This window comes from Coffea arabica, chromosome 11c (assembly GCF_036785885.1).
Source record: "Coffea arabica cultivar ET-39 chromosome 11c, Coffea Arabica ET-39 HiFi, whole genome shotgun sequence".
NCBI classification, from domain to species: domain Eukaryota; kingdom Viridiplantae; phylum Streptophyta; class Magnoliopsida; order Gentianales; family Rubiaceae; genus Coffea; species Coffea arabica.
The window spans coordinates 31,466,218-31,476,822 of record NC_092330.1 but is presented as its reverse complement, the minus strand read 5'-3'; positions in this window follow the sequence as shown (position 1 = coordinate 31,476,822).

The following is a 10,605-nucleotide window of genomic DNA, read 5'->3' as shown; positions in this document are numbered from 1 at the left end:
AAATAAGTTGCTCGTCATGTTTTGTAGGCATTGAAGTTGTAAGCAAACAAGTTGAATTGTTGTCTTCCTTCTGCAGCTTACTTTAAGCTTTTGAACTCAAAAAAAAAAAAGGAACAAGTTATTGATGTTGATTGTCTGTATTTGGTGGATGATAAAATAACAATAGATGTTTGAATAATAATAAGAAAAAAATCCAGCTCCTGCTACTTCAAATGTTGCTTAAACCTGTAGATGAAATCATTAGTTGGAGAGAGAGATAAATATGTGTTTCTAATTCTTTTCCCGATACTTCAAATATGGTTGGACAATAATAATATTTGCTTCCGGCTTGACTCAAGTATAAAATGATCGGAAGGACTTAAACTATACATTTTTAATCGCTTAGCGACTTATCAGAGATAATAATTAGATCGGGGGCCAAAACTTGACAACGGTGATAGTTTAAGAACTTTCCAAGTATTTAATTCGCAATTTAATGAAGAATTATTAAGTTGATGAAGAAGGGTGTGAAAAGTAAATGCGTGATATCAGTGGAAGGGATCTATAAATTTTAAAAAAAAAGTAATCATAAGGCTAATATTAAAAATTCTTTTGCCCTATCACCTTTATGGTTAGTGTGTTGGAATTTTCTATAATGGAATTTCGATAATACTATAGAGAACTGCAGCCCAATCCTGAATTTCATAAATGGTGCTTTTAGTAATTTTTTTGGTTTCCCTTTTTGTACAATAAAAAAATCATGAAAAAGAACAAAATTGCAACACTTTCACAAATAAAATGTCTTGCTTTCACATAATATTCATGATTCTATTCTCGTAATACTAACTTATAGCCTTGGTTAATTTTCTTTTTATTTACTTTATGCCTCCAATTTATTGATTAAATCATAAACTTATACATTTAATGGGTTAAATGGGTCAAATGGGTCAACCCATATTTAACCCGATTTGGACCTATTTGCTTGGTGGATTATTTAGGTCTGACCTGATTTTAGCCCAAACTAGTGAAAAATAAATTCATATCCGCTAATTTCGTGTTAGATTTGATTCATATTTTCGAGTCGTATCGGGAATTACTACCTTTATTGAAGGTATTATACACACACAAGTGTTGAGATATGCCACTTATGCAAAAATTAAATTTCAAAGTTGAATTTATATTATGCGATTTGCTTTTACATTTGCTCCTATATATACATTGTCAGTATATAGAAAATTACCTAAAATTAATATACCACTTAATGTTACAAAATATACAAGTCTAAAAAGATAACATGAATATTCTTATTTAACAACATAGTAATTTTTAGAGCAAATAGCACAAAATGTCACTAAACTATTAACTTTTACGTCTTTTGTTACTAAACTTTTTTTTAGAAAAAAATTGCCACTGAATTCGTAAAATCGTGTATTTTTTATCATTCTATCAAATAATACAGTGTTAAGGGAACACGGAAAGTGGATCACACCAATGATTTTCAAGGCAAATTCGTCACAGCAACTTTAGTGCAATAATGGGCCTTTTTTTAATGACCACAAATTACTGGAACTCTCTAACTAGTAACCAGTCACCAAAGATCTCTATTGAGCAGTCACTCATGAAGGTTTTGTTTGGACCATTATCATGAGTAAGATGACTGTCGGGACAAAAAGAAGAAATTCTTTTTCATGGATTTGGGGTTTTGGGGTATAGATTGATGATTGAAATTTATAATGATGATGCAGCGAGATGTGTAGCAAAGATGGTAGACTATAGATGTGCGAGTGGCCATAAGGTCCTTTTTGTGAGAATAATACTTAGTTTAGGACTTAACATAATTCAGTTAGAGTCCCTAATTCTTTGATTCATATATTTTGACCCTAAGAAACTTTTATTTATTTTCAGAGTGTCTCTCACATGTTTTGTGGACCTTTTTGGCCCTATGAGCAACCTATTGCCTTGTCACATGATAGCCTTTCCATTTGTTTTGACCTATGTTTTCAAACTCGGATCGGAAATCGACTCGGTCGAACTCAGGGGTCAATGGGTTCACCAAGTTCGATAGGAGGTCGAACTAAATGATGTCATAAATACGTTATATATATATGTATATATTCCTGCAAATCAAATTTACAAAATATAACCAAAGAATCCAATCATCCAAATTTATATCCAATTCATCAAACAATTCACCAAATTCATCCAAACTCACAAAATTTATACAATAGAAATCCCATACATGTTTAATCCTTGACAAATAGCAATCTAAATAAAGCAACAAGTTCATGTTCAATCTTTCATAAATATTAATCCAAATAGAGTAACAGGTTCAACTTCTAAACCAAAGAACTATCTAAGCCATTCTTCATCTTCATTTTCATCATCCTTATCTCCAATTTCATAACTTTCCAAGTCAAGATCATCCTTATCTTCTAATCTACTATTTTCACTTGTCATCTGATCATATAGGTTGAGCCCATCTTTCTGATTTTCATGAATACAAAGGCCTAAAATCATAGCATCCCAGGAAACTAAACTCTTTATCGGCATCCTATCAAAAACTAATCGAGCATTATCCACCCTTCCACATTTACTATGCATATCAATTATGTGAGGACTCGTACTTTTATTCTTAATTTCACCTATTTTAAAAATTATTTGCATTGGTGTTACTTAGTTTTATTATTTTAGCATGAATTTTACTTAAATTACATTTTTTTATCGTTTACACTTCAAAATTTTCAAAAGCCACGCCGGCACGACTAATTGGAGATTTTGAGAATTAATTTTAGACTAGTAAAAAGGAGTATTAGTGGTGCAAGAGGAATTACATTGGAGGATTAGTATTTAAGTGTAGCAAACAAGAAGAAAACTAGTAGGGCTTGGCACTATACGGGCTACTATTTCTAGTTGACTTTTTAACCCCTAAAAGCTACCTTTCACCTCACTTTCCCATCACATTTCAAAGTTCACTTTCTCTCCTTTTCTCTCCCTAAGTGGCTGGCTCTCTCTAGCTCAAGAAGAAGGGAGAAAAGCTCCAATTTTTCTTCACCAATCTTGCTCCAAGATCCATACAAAATCCTCCAAACCTTTAGTAGTTGATCTAACTTGAAGGAAGCTTCCATCTTGTGGTGAATTCTTGGTGGTTTAGTGGTGCATAATTTGGCTCTACCTAGGGTTCAAGAGACCTTCAAGAGGTAACAAATTTTACTCCCTTTGATCTTTAATTTTTCAAAGATTAGTAATGGTTAGTGGTTGTTTCATGGTTTTGAAAACCCTAACCAAAGACCTAAGCTAGAGGTCTTGAGGAAACCTTTGTTTCTTGCGTTAATCCTAGGTAGTGGCCTTGAGGTGAAATTTTAGGTAGAGGACTTGAGCATTTTGCTTGTTTGGTTGTATGCTTGTGGATTATGGCTTGATATTGGCTTGGTAGTGGAAAGAAAATTGGAAGGAATCTAAGGAAGCTGCTGACCGAAATTTGCTGCCTTGTTACCTTGCTTTGATTTCGAATTTTGTTGCTTATATGAATGCTAAAATGGTTGTTATATGTTGTATTGTGTGTATAGAGATTGTCTTTCAAAAATCATTTCATTTGGTTGGATAAAACTTGAGTTTTGAAGAAAGGAAGAAAACTGGAAAAGCTAACCAGGTCAGCCGACCAGGGGTTCTTTGTCTGTGTATAAATCTTTGTACAAAAGTTGAAATCAAGTGATGTTTGCGGCATTTGAAACTAGACACCAAGAAATTTCCAACGGTATAAAATTCCCCTACTAGTTCATTTTGAGTGAGCCATAGCGAACCGGCAAAGTGGACTGTTTTGCTTCATCTGTTTACCTGAGAAAATTATATAACTGCATCTTATGGCTCAATTTCGTCCCTCTTATGGAAAGAGTTTGAACATGATTTCTTTTGATGATTTATAGAATTTTGAATCTAGTTTTCAACGCCATAAACCATTCCTAATTGGACTTGTGTAGCATTAGTTATGGCCTGATTTCAAAACTGTGTCGAAGCTTTATGACTAAAAATCTGCGGAACAGGTTGCAAAAACTAGTTTTCTTAAAACTGTTGTATCTTGGTGTTAGAAAATCCGAATTGAGTTCTGCTTGTTGTATTTGAAACTTGACTTGAAGTTCTTTCTGTGTTATAAATTTCAAAGCTAATTCAATTCCTATGAATTTTTCCGAATTTTCAAACTCTACTGAAAATCAAGACTGTTTCTGTCCGGTTTTAATAAAACAGTAAGATTGAGCTGAGATTTGAATGATTTCTGATTTGAATCCGGGAAAGGTGTCTTCTGGAAAGTTTTAGTACTTTGAATCTAGTTTCCAACGGTATAAAGTTTCTAGTTTTTGGACTTACCAAACTCAAGATATAAATTTTCAAGTGTTGCCGCATAAAGCTGGAAAATTCTGATTTCCTACGAAATGAACTTTTAAGCACTTTCAAACTTCCTTTGAGATTGTTAGTCCGTTTTAAGTTTAATTTCATGGTTGGATACAAGATCTCTTTGAACTTTAAATCTTCATTTTGAATATTGGTTTTCAAAGGATTAAACCTCTCTTGATGCGTTTTCTTGGTTATTTAATTTTCTTGGTTAATGACACCTCTTTTCATACTTGAGAAATGAATTTCAATCCCTAGTCTGTGCCCTTGATTTCCATGAGTTTGAACTTTTAAAAAAGGAGCGTTTTGACTAGAGTAATTCTTTAAAAATTTCACTAAATTTATATCGAAATTAGGAACCTTTAGCTTTGACATTTACTATGAAAATGAGTGGAGTTTCGATGAGTTTTGACTCCATTAGTTTAGAAAATGTGAACGTTCTTTATAGTCTAACTTTTGGACATGAGATTTAAAAGTTTTGGGAGATGAAAATCATCTACCTTTTTCCTCGATTTTTGTGTCAAAAGTAAATATGGTACTTTCTTTTGGAACTAAGAGTTCTTACCACAACATGAATCAAAATGACTTTTGAGTTCTCTTTGAGTATTTTTCAATGATTTAGCGAGAAAAGCTCATTTAACTTGACTAGAACTTGTGACCTTAAACCTTCATTTGTGAATCCCGATTTTTAATGAAATAAACTTTTTTGATGCATTGTCCTAGTTCTAGACAAACGAACTTTCTTCTTTGTATGCTCAATGACCTAGGGTATCCGTGAGTGATAGTTAGTTAATATTTCTTCAGGTGCTCAAGAGGGATTCAAAAGGAATTTCGGCAAGGAACTTTAAAGGAATTTCTTGCTCACTTGCTTTTGAAATTGGTGAGTGCCAAGTGCTTGACTTGTTGCATAACACTTGAACTACTTCTTGTTGAATATGTGAATTGGACTTGTCGAGACGAGTGTATATTTTATCGCACTCGTTCTCTTTTATTTGACTTGATAATTGATCTGCTCGTACTTGATAATTATACCTGTGATTGACTTGGCGTCGATTTGAGAACAATCTCATCGACCACTCATACTCATGGGGACGCCCAAACCCAATGGCTAGCCATTCAACTCAAGCCAGCAAGGGTTTGGTTGAGGAATTTGGTGAACCTTGGGCTCATACACTACTTGCCTCGATAAACTCGAGTAATATCAAAACTTTTGACGTTCGGGCCGGAAAAGGGGGTGTAACAGTGGATGAAAATTGGTGAAAAGTGGGATTCTACAGACTTGTTACTTGCTCGATTGACGAGATGTCAACTTGAAAATTATGGATCAAGATTATCAATGAAGTAGTGTGGATTTAGCTCCTGAGAGCTCCCGTATCCTTCATTGATTGTGTTTTTAATTCCTTTTGTGATTTTACATGAATATTATGGCTGCCTTTTATTTATATGTTATTATTGCTAGATGTACCTGCTTGCTGCCTGTTTTTCTTGGTCTCACTGAGCATTAACTCACTCCCTTAAGTTTGTTTTCCTTAGCAGGAATTTGAAGTGAAAAGATTTTGGAGAAACTGGCTTTGATTATCTTTTGGTCCAATTGTGGATGTAAATGATTTAGTCAAATTTTTGGTGGATGTATTTTTGAAAAAATTTGATGTAACTTTTGGAAATATTATAATATAGAATTGGATGATTATCGAAAGAAGTGACTTTTCTTTATATTAGTTTTCTTATTAGGTGTTTAATTCTAAGTTATAATCTTGACTTGTATCGAGTCCTGACGAGAGTTAGGCAGGTGGCCCGCCAAAACCCTAGAGTTCGCCCTAAGGAGAAGTGGAGTCGTCACAGGTGGTATTAGAACCCTAGATTTGAAATAGCTGGAATAGGGTTAGGAGTTTTAATCGTGAACTTTTGGTCACAGAAATTCGTGATAAACCTTAACCTAAATTTTTGAATGACACCAGTGATCATAAGATCCTAACCTTTAGTTTTGTAGGTTAATTGTAGGTTATGAAAGGAAATGGTAGAGATGGGTCACCTCTGAGGCACCTTCCCGCGATTTGTTATCGAGAAAGGCCTTGGGGCCTTCTTTAGCAATGGACCCCAGTTCGTCAGACTAGGCCTTCATTTGATTTTTGGAGGACTTACTCATACCCTAATGAATTGGTGCTAGCAGTAATCGATGATCGGAGGCAGTTATTCGAGAAAATTAAGTTCGAGAGGATAATTGAGGACTGAGGGCAACTGTGGATGCTCAGACTGTTAGAATTCATGAATTGAAGACGGATGTACTTGAGGAGCGGAAAAAGGCTGAGACTCTTTGTGAGCAGCTTCAGGAGGCTAAGCGCCGATTTGTTAGGGTAGTACATGAAATTAGAGATCGGACTGAGGAGATGATGGCTGAGTGTGTTACCTTGGTCGAACAAGTGGTGGATGGCAAGATACTCGACAAGGGGCATGAGGTAGAAACTCCTAGTGCTGAAGATAAAAACGATTCTACTGAAATAGCAGAGACTTCTGGTTCTGCCAATCGCTAAACTAGTGATTTAGTCTACTTTAGTAGTTTTTGTCTAGGATAGTCGGGATGGTGCTTATTCAAAGGTCATTGTATTTTACTTAACTATACTACCTATCTTTTGAAGCGCTTGAACGTTACTTATGAGGTACTTGACTTTATTTCTCCATGACTTCTAATCTATTCTATGAGTTGTGCATAATTGCAATTATTTTGGTGTCTCCCCCATTTATTTTCATTTTGCATGATTAAAGTGTCATTTTCAAACTTTGCTTATGTGTTTTTATTTTACGTCATGCCTTTAGAAAATATTAAAATTATGAACGATTGAAGAAATGGAAAAGGCCGAGGGCGAGGGGTTAGGCAACTCAGTTCAAGGGGATGATCAGGGATTGACAATTGGACCAAACCAAAGGCAAGGAAATGAAGGGGATAACTAAGTAGCTACTGCTATTAACGGTATGATTGATATCTTAGCACGGTTAGCTGAGCGCCAAGGCCCTGAGCCAATCAACCAACCTAAGAACCAAGAGAGGTGTGAGGATAAAGCTATTCTTGAAATTCGCCCCATCTAAGTTTCACGGAGGGTCTAACCTCGAAACAGTAGAAAATTGGTTTGAAAGGACAAAATAAGGTACTAGTGAGAGCAAAAGATTAGGAATTCTTCTTGAGCGACTTTGTAAGTGAGTATTAGAAAATGAGTTAGGGTGTGAAACTTTTATATTAAGGAATAAGATTTCTGTATTTTGTTATGTGTATAAGTGATGATAGTAATTCTCATGGAAAGACCTAAGAACTCGTTCATATTAAATAAAAAATAGTTAAGATTTATATTTTGGAATAACCTGTAAGCAAAAGAACGGAAGAGTAATATGGCCAGAGTTTCCATTGTGAATAATTACTCATTTTGATTCTCTGATTGTCTGGCAAGCTAGGATTTGATTTAATTCAACCGGTGAGATAACAAATTAGGAGAGATGCATAAGGAAATAGACATTCTTCAAAAGGAGATAGAATTTCAAAGAAAATTGGCTGACTACTGGGAAGGACGATAGAAACAAGAATATGCGGCGAAAATTGAATTGCTACACAAGAATGTGGAACTGGAAAAGAAATACAAAGGAAATTCTCAAGCTGATCAGGCCGTGACTTCTCATGTGGCTTGTGCATATTGTGGCAAGTCTAACCACACTGAAACCGAGTGTTGGAGAAAGCAAGGAAAATGTATGATATGCGATAGTGCCGAACATCAGGTTTCAAGTTGCCCTAGTGCCTCTAACAAAAGGAGAAAATGCTCAGCAGCCTGTTAGATCTACTACAAAGCAGTCGAGTGCCAGAAGAAGTGATTAATACTAATGGCTGTGAGAGGGATCCAACTAGTGGATGCTTTACGAGTAGGGATGGATTTGACCCCACTCGAGGGATAAGGGTTGTAATTTTAACCCAGTCTAAACTAGCACTTTTAAATGTTGTAATCTTTTGTATAGGGGATAAAGTCCTAATGTTGTTTTGTACATTTGCGACTTAGCACGTTTTCCTATGATTTTGTTTGTCTCCCCTTTCTTTTGAAATAATTTGATGAATTTATTCTCACTTGATGTAACTATTATGATCTTTTTTGACAAAAAAAATTACTTTGCTTTAATTGATTTTACGGTTTATATGTATATTTAATTTATTATTCCATACCTTTAGACATGTAATAAGATTATGAACGGCACTTGAGAATAGTTTTACAAACCCTGAGAGTGCGCCAACTTTTTGCGAAATTCAATAAATGTGAGTTTTGATTGGAAGAAATAGTCTTTTTAGGTCATATAATTTCTAAAGAAGGAATTACTATAGACCCAACTAAAGTAGAAGCTGTTGCTAAATGGAAACGACCAGAAAATCCTACTAAAATTCAAAGTTTTCTAGGGTTAATCGGATATTACCGTCGGTTTATCAAGAACTTTTTTAAAACTGAAAAACCCTTAACCGAGTTGACTAAGAAGCATAGCAAATTCATATGGGATTCTAAATGCGAGAAAGAGTTTCAAGAGTCGGAAAAAGTGTTTGACTGAGGCACCGTATTAGCATTACCGAGTGGAGGAGATGGTTTTGTGGTTTATACAGATGCTTCAAAAGATGGTTTAGAATGTGTATTAATGCAAAATGAAAAGTGATTGCATATACCTCCCGTAAGTTGAAACCTCATGAGCAGAATTATCCGACCCATGATTTGGGGTTAGCGGCAGTAGTGTTTGCCTTGAAAAGTGGAGATATCATTTATATGGAATGACTTTCGAGGTTTTCACTGATCACAAGAGTGTTAAGTATTTATTTTTTCAGAAAGAGTTGAATTTGAGGCAACGTAAATGGGTGGAAATTGTTAGCCGATTTGATAGGCCTAACTATTAAGGGGTATAATATTATTCTAGATATAGATTGGTTAGCTCACTACCATACTCAGTTAAATTGTAAGACGAAAACGAAAGAGTTGTGATTCTAAGGGTAGCACCTATCTCTAAGACACCGCATAGAATGACATCAGCCAAATTGAAAGAACTAAAAAATAAGCAAATCCTTTTGGGAAAAATTCTATGGAGGAATCACAGAATAAAGGAAGCAACTTGGGAAGTAGAGGAAGAGATTCGAGAGAAAAATCCTGTTGACCTTGGTTCCTAACTTTTGATATTTACAAAACAATTAGATGATACTAATATCTCTTCAAGAAATGCTTTTAGTTATGAAGCAAATCAGACTCAAAGATCAAGTGCAATTGAAAGGGACAAAGGTTGCTGAAAACTGTCAGACGCTTGTGAAGACAAGACCAGACGTCCGATAATCATTGCGCAACGTCGGACGCATGAAGAACTCCATCACCGGACGTCCGAAGGAATTAAGACATTCCTTCTAACTCACTGATCTCATTCGAACGCAAAGCATCAGAGCACCCGTCATCCGATAAAATATACGGAACTTCGGACACAAAGTATTGTAGATGTCAGACGTTCGAAAGAATTGAAGAAAATCTCTCAAATTCACTGCCTACTGTTGAACACAAGAAACAGGAGTACCGGACGTCCGATACTCCTAACGGCTAGATGACTTTTCAGCTACTTTCTATCCGTTGGAAACATTAATGAAGCACTTTTTTGGTTTCATATAAATAGAGTATGGTGAGAACCTTCACATAACTTTTGCATACTGAATATACAAAAGACATAGAGCAGTTTTAGTGAGAAAACACTCCCCAAGAAAGATTTGTAGTCTTAGTGGTGTAAACTTCATTGTAAACTTTTCATTTGTGAGTGAATATTTCAATAGTGCAACTCTTTGAGGGTTGTCCTGAGAGATAGTAAAATTTCCTAATTTGACCGAGTGAGACTTGGGGCAAGGAGGAAGTGAACCTTCTTTTGTACACAAGATTGATTGTATTTCATCAATTTGAAGAAATTTGTTTGAATTGATCTACAAGCTCAAGAGGAGTTTGGTAGTCAATTGGTTTGTAATTCTTCCATTCTTATTTACTTATTGTTATCATGTGATCTTTAAATTGCTTATATCTTCTACCTCTCTCAAGTGATTTTGTTTATTCATTGATTGATTCATTGTGTGATCATTTAGAAAAGAGAGTAAATTTCATATTGAGCAAAAAGTGCGCATAATTTGATTAGTTTTCTAATCAACCTAATTCACCTCCTTTTAGGTTGTTTTCGATCCTTACAATTGGTATTAGAGTTTGGTCT